This window comes from Triticum urartu, chromosome 2A (assembly GCF_056163025.1).
Source record: "Triticum urartu cultivar PI428250 chromosome 2A, HENAU_Tu73, whole genome shotgun sequence".
NCBI lineage: Eukaryota > Viridiplantae > Streptophyta > Magnoliopsida > Poales > Poaceae > Triticum > Triticum urartu.
Genome location: NC_141874.1, coordinates 673,878,040 through 673,884,536, shown reverse-complemented (window position 1 = coordinate 673,884,536; position 6,497 = coordinate 673,878,040).

Here is a 6,497-nt window from a genome sequence, read left to right as displayed (position 1 = left end):
AGCGAGGGAGGTAGAGATCGATCCACACGGGTCTTGGGGGGCGGCGTGGCACGACGGAAGGCTCAGGGCGCCCCGGGAAGCAGGAGGTGGCCGGGCGCGCGCGTGCGAGCCGCGGGCACAGGCCCTCCTGCCCACTGGCAGGAGGTGGAAGACGACAGGGAGGTGGAGGTGGGCCGGGCTGGCTTTATCCGGCTGGGCTGCTATAGTGGTGGGCCGGTTGGCCCACCAGGTAGTTTCTCCCTCTTTCTCTTTTAATTTGTTTTCTATTTTTCTGTAGTCTTTAGGGCTTTATTAAAAATACTTAGACCCTTTCAAAAATCACCAAACTAAACATGCCCACTGTTTAGAATATATCCAACATGGAACATTTTAGTTTAGGATTACTTGGGCATTTAAAATATTTACTAGCACTTAAATGCCCAAATTCAAATAACATATGATTTAATCCAGTGACCTTTGGATGACCTAGAAAGTATTGCACCATTTTTGTCAGAGGTTTTAGAACAACACAAAGATGATGAACATTTTTGAAGGGCATTTCAGGATCATTGAAAAATATTTTAGTAACCCTAGTTGGATTAAGTGGTGCTGGGGGTTTCTACCATCCCCATTTCAACTTTCAAACAAATATAGACATGATGCATGGATGCTTATGATACTAATTGCAATCAAATTCTAGGGCTGTGACAACTCGCCCCCACTAAACAAGAATCTCGTCCCGAGATTCAAGACGTGAGGTAAGAAGACAAAGCGGATACAAAGCTAACACGGCCTTCACGTTCCAGATGTCCTTCTCAAGGATGTTGATTCATTGCATCACCTTGATCTCGACGTCTTGCTTTGAGAACTACATCCAGCATGACAACGAGTAGAAAGGAAGAATTTAAGAAGAATCGACCTCCCTGAGGTTCGAGCAACTTAGGATCATCTTAATGATCACAAGATCAACTCATGGAATGAGACATAGTAACATCTCTCGAGCTGAGACATGCAACACAGATCAGGAGTGATGGAAAAGAGGTAGATGACAAGGTTCTACTGGGTAGGCAAAAATTCCACGCTGAAAAGGATGGTGCATGAATTTCAAAGTAGCAAGGAGATATTTGCCATGATTTCGTAGCATGATACCCCGGGGAAGGTGACTCGTAGAATTATTCCCTTAAGTGGCAAAAAGAATTACTTTTGATTCGGAGATCATTTAAACTCTTTATACCAGCCTAAGGCAATCACAACGATCGTTTGAACAAGTTCGAAGAATGGCATACTCCGACTAGAATGGATGATGTGGACTATCTTGTTGAAGACAACGCAATGGAAGATTTTTGCTTATCATCGGAAATGGATGGGACCCATGGTAAGTCCACTTTTGAAGATGATCATGAACAACAACTACTGAGGTGCAGGCTGGGAACAAAATGCAAATGTTGGGAATGATTCTGGTAACTGGGGAAGAGCTCAACAGTCGAGAGTGAGTCACTGTTTGAAAAGGTTATAACCTAACCAAGGAAACTGGAAGCAAATCCCAGTTAACGCCAACGGTAAAACCTGGTGCTTGCGCATGCTCTCAAGAACTTGAGCATCTACATATTCATCAAGGTTTTACCAATATCTGTGTCAAGGATCCTGGCAACACAATATACCACCATGATGAATGGTGATGGATGATGCCGATGCAAAGGAAGATAACACTTTCTCAGATTTCACCTTAGCGAGGCCAAGGGAACAAAATCTGGATAATCGACCGAGAGACATTTAGCACTCCGCTTCTAATGTTCTCCTTGATGTGCTAGGATAACTCATTTATTGATATGGTTTGGTATTTAGGACATCAAGTAAAAGGTCGACTTCGGGAGCACAAGAATCCATAAGGATTAACTAGGGAGGTAAATCCTACGAAATCCTCATGGGAAGGTGGCCAACTTTCTTCAATCGAGATACTACAATAATAGGTCTTCCGGCTGGATGTGTTGGCCACGACATCCACTTTACCGGTTATGGAGAGACCAATATTATAGTTCTTGGAAAATGCTCCAACCATCATATCTGCCTGAGATTTAGATCTGGTTGGTGTTAGGATATTCCAGACTCATCGAGTCTAGAAAGGAAAATGAAGGTTTGCAACACAAATCGACGAGACGACGTTGCGAGATTCTCGAGGGAATGAACTACGGTAGTAAGCTCCAAAACATGAGCCGGTTCTGCTACAAGCATGTGAACACGTTGTCCCAGACAAGCATGGTCACCTGGTAGTCTTAAAATGAAACACTATCGAGTGCAGAGGGAACCATCAACGAGGATATCGAAGTCCTTGCGTAGGTCTAACTCTTAAGAAGAAACTTCTTCTCCTTGAACAAATCAATCAGTGGCTTGGTGTGCTAGGGATACGTATAGAATGTAGATGATCAGTCTATCTGACCATAGAATACTTCGCACATGCATGACTGACTTGGGATGATTCCAGACGAAGCAAAAACAAACTTTCTCGAATTCACGGCGGCAACTTACATCAGATGCACATGAATTAGAGGAAGTCACATGTTTCAACCGGACATATGCTTCATGATCGGGACATGAGGGCAATGCTTATAAAGTTTCCAACACTAGTGTAATGTTCAACGTGAATCATGGGGGGGACAAAATGCTGCTGATGGGCTCAACAGCAACTCATCGGAATCTCCATATCACTGGACTTCCACCATCATGTGAACACGGTGATAGCATTGGTCAGACCAAGAGATGTAATGGTGTATGCTCGAGGGATCAACCAATAGTAAGACAACATTATGAACATCGTTGGTTCTGATTTGATTTGACGATAGCCCACACTCAAATCAAGGGATTGATAAGGCAATAGCGCCGACAATTGATCACGTGGATCAATCGACGAAGACATTATCTTTCTTCAACACAGATACAAGATATCCCTTAGGGATGAGCGTGGTAGGACATGCTTTTATATTCCAACTCTCCAAGTTGTTGTTAAGCTTAACCAACTAGATCAGGGGTATCCAACACAGATTCCTGGAGAAGAGGGTGGCTACAAGAAACCAACTTGATCACGAACTCAACATAGCGATCAGGTGACAGCCGGGTGATACCTCCAAGAAGATATTCGGAAAATCACGAACCACCGATATGTTATTAAGCTCGAGAACAATCTTGCTTTTCAGGGCAAGACGATATGATCAAGGAGCGAGGGATTCACAATCCTAACTCATTGGTCGATGAGTGCACCCGGAAATATGGACTAGGTAGCACGATCAATCTTAGGATGGTGATTTAATTACCAGCACACTAAGAATGAGAGTATTGTCCATTAACTACCAAGCAACGGATTTGCCAGGAATATTGCTTTCACACATCACGGTTCACTTGTCGGCATTCCGGTTATAATAACACGGAACTGAGGAATGAACAATGATGGCAAGAAGTATTACTGCGTCAAGAATTCATAAGAGGTGGTGCAATTCTCATGACAGTCCTGACATAAAAGGGGTAATACTCCAGGGTAGAATAGAGCAAGAGCTGGATGGCATTTGATCTGCAGAACACAACTACTTTGACCCAATCCTGGATATGGATGAGGTACTGGAGTTTGTTTCTCCTAGTCATTCTAAAATAGAATGGCTTGACGGACCACAAGAATAATAGGCATCGATGAACACGAATGCACAATTATTCCTGACTATCAATTTATAGATGATGGTCGAAATACAGCTGAGAATGGACAACTCAAGGAGCATATAACATTTTGAATTGTGGATTCATGGGTTAGTATGTCGAACGAGTTCAACATTTTTCTTCCGGATAACCCATGAAGAAAGGTAGAACTGGCAGAATCACAATTATGAATGGAGAACTCCTCAGGAGTACTCTAATAGTGATCTTTTGGTTCAAAGAACTTCTGCCTTAATGGTTCATCGTATTTGGAAGAAGGAAATACCACGGACCTCGAGGACTATCGCAAAGGTTACTAATATCATAAGGGAACTTGCAAATACTAACGACATGAATTAGGGTGAATCTCGGGTTCAAAAACCCAGGAATAGAATATCTACTACTAAATGGCATCACGGGATGCTTTCAAGAATGGTGGCCGGAATCATCACACTGGGGATGCAAAGCATTACTAGATTACCAGGTGATACTCTAGACACCTAGGGTCATAATAATAGCTCCAACATAAATGCCGAGGCAGCGGAGTACCACAACAGACTGATTAGTGTGCTTAAACTGGCCCAAAAGGAGATCGGGAACTGGGAGGAAGGATTTGCAAATGCATCAGATTCTTTAGAAACCTGAGATGACTCGGACAGCATAACGACTGTAAATGCTCAAAATGATTTGAGACATCCTGCAAAAATGGTGGAATAACCACTCAACATCACAATATCAAGGTTCTGAGACCAATTATGAACATATGGAAGTAGTAGGAACTGAACTGAACTGAGGCTTGAAACTATCAATTCTATAAGTCTATGGATTAGTAACACGTCATCCTAATAGATAGATGAGAAGGCCTAGTTCTTAATCCCCGTAGAAAAGAAGAGGTTGACTCAGATTAGAAGGCATAGGGTAAAGGAGTAAACAGAGCCTTACGTTCCCTTCCACGATCAATTCCCTTACATAACTAAAGCATTTCTATAATCGACTTCGACCAGTTTGGCTTGGTAATCCTACAGGCAGTCAGGCTCTGATACCAAAGCTGCCAGGACCCCGATTCCAAGTCACATCGATCTAGCCGGTAACACCTCATATCACTTTGCGGCCTCACGCACGGTATTCCCACGGGTGTCGCCTTACCATGGCCCGGGACCGTTTGCGTCTTTTGGCTCACGTATATGATAGTGTCGCTAGCATCCATATGATAGAGAACTCAGGCCGACATGGCTAGTCGTGAACCCAAAGCGGCACTAACCTTTGGGGACATGCATACATGAATCACATCGAGCATGTCGGTCAGCAGCGTGTAAATCCGGGCTGCAGCACTAGGCTAACAAGACTCCGAGAACCAGGGCTGTAGCAGGCTAGGCAGGACTCCAGATGTTACCGCGTGACGTTTCCCCGAAGGGACAGACACAGGAACGAAGTGAAACACATGCCAGCCAGTCAAGTATCCTGAGCAGTAGTGCTGGGCTAGCAGGACTCCAGAGAACCGGGCTGTAGCGGACTACTATGGCTCAAGAAAGCACTAGACTACATTTCCCCATAAGAGAGGCTGCCAAGGATAAACAACTAGATTTGTCGGATCCCACACATACCAAGCATTTCAATCATACACACAATATGCTCGATATGTGTAAATACAACATGGCATCACAACATAACTCTATGACTCAAAGTACTTATTCATTAGGCTCCGAGGAGCGAGTATTACAAACATGGGTCTCATGACCCAACAATCACAACATACAAATCAAGCACATGCGGAAGCTTAACATGTCTGAGTACAGACATCTACAAATGGAAAAGGCTGAGAAGCCTGACTATCTACCAGATCCTGCCAAGGGCACAAGATCGTAGCTGAGGTATCAAGCTAACGTCGAAGTCCACGTGGAACTACTAGCGAGACTGAAGTCTCTCTCTAAAAAACATAAATTAAGCAAACGTGAGTACAAAGGTACTCAGCAAGACTTACATCAGAACTAGCTACATATGCATCGGTATCAACAAGGGGGGGTGGTAGAGTTTAACTGCAGCAAGCCAGCCTTGACTCAGTGGCTAACCTGAACTACGACTGCAAGCAACTCTTTTGAGGTGGCGCACACGAGTCCACATATTCACCATTCAATACACCACTATGGAACTGCTCCCGTCTCCCTACGAGAAGGCCATCCATATCACTCACACTTATCTTGCGAGTTTTAGAGTATCCACTTTCACTTGTCTATGAACTATGCAAGGGGTCCAAGTTTCCATATCCGAGGAATCCGGCTATTCGAATAGATAATGATAACCCTGCAGGGGTGTACTTCTTCACACACGCTCCCACCACTTACCACCATATACACGTCATGTATCTCGGCAACCTTCAAGCGGAAGCCTGGCGAGGGTGTCGGCCACGGCCTACCGAAACACTTAAGTCTCTAGTCCAGGTTTATCGCCTATCCAGGTTTCATCCGCGGGGAGTCCGACTGAGGTTTCCACATACGGCCCCGAACGATGTGAACAGGGTTCCCGAGACACCAAACGGGCGCCCGGTACACCGTGCCACGGTGTATCTACCGCAACATAGCCCACCCCTAGGGTGAGCGCTACGCACGGCCGCCAACACATAACCTACAAACACCAGAAACTAGTTGGAACTCCTGGACAGAGTACTAGGGTGATTAAGAAGCCGAGAGGATCAATTAAGGATCCCAATGAGTGGTAGTAGCTGTTCCTGAGGACGGCTGCAATGAGACAACCCACCATGTACTCCTACATGGCCTCTCACCGCTACCTTTACCAAAAACGTATTCACACACTTAGCTCACACAAGGTAGGACATGTTCACA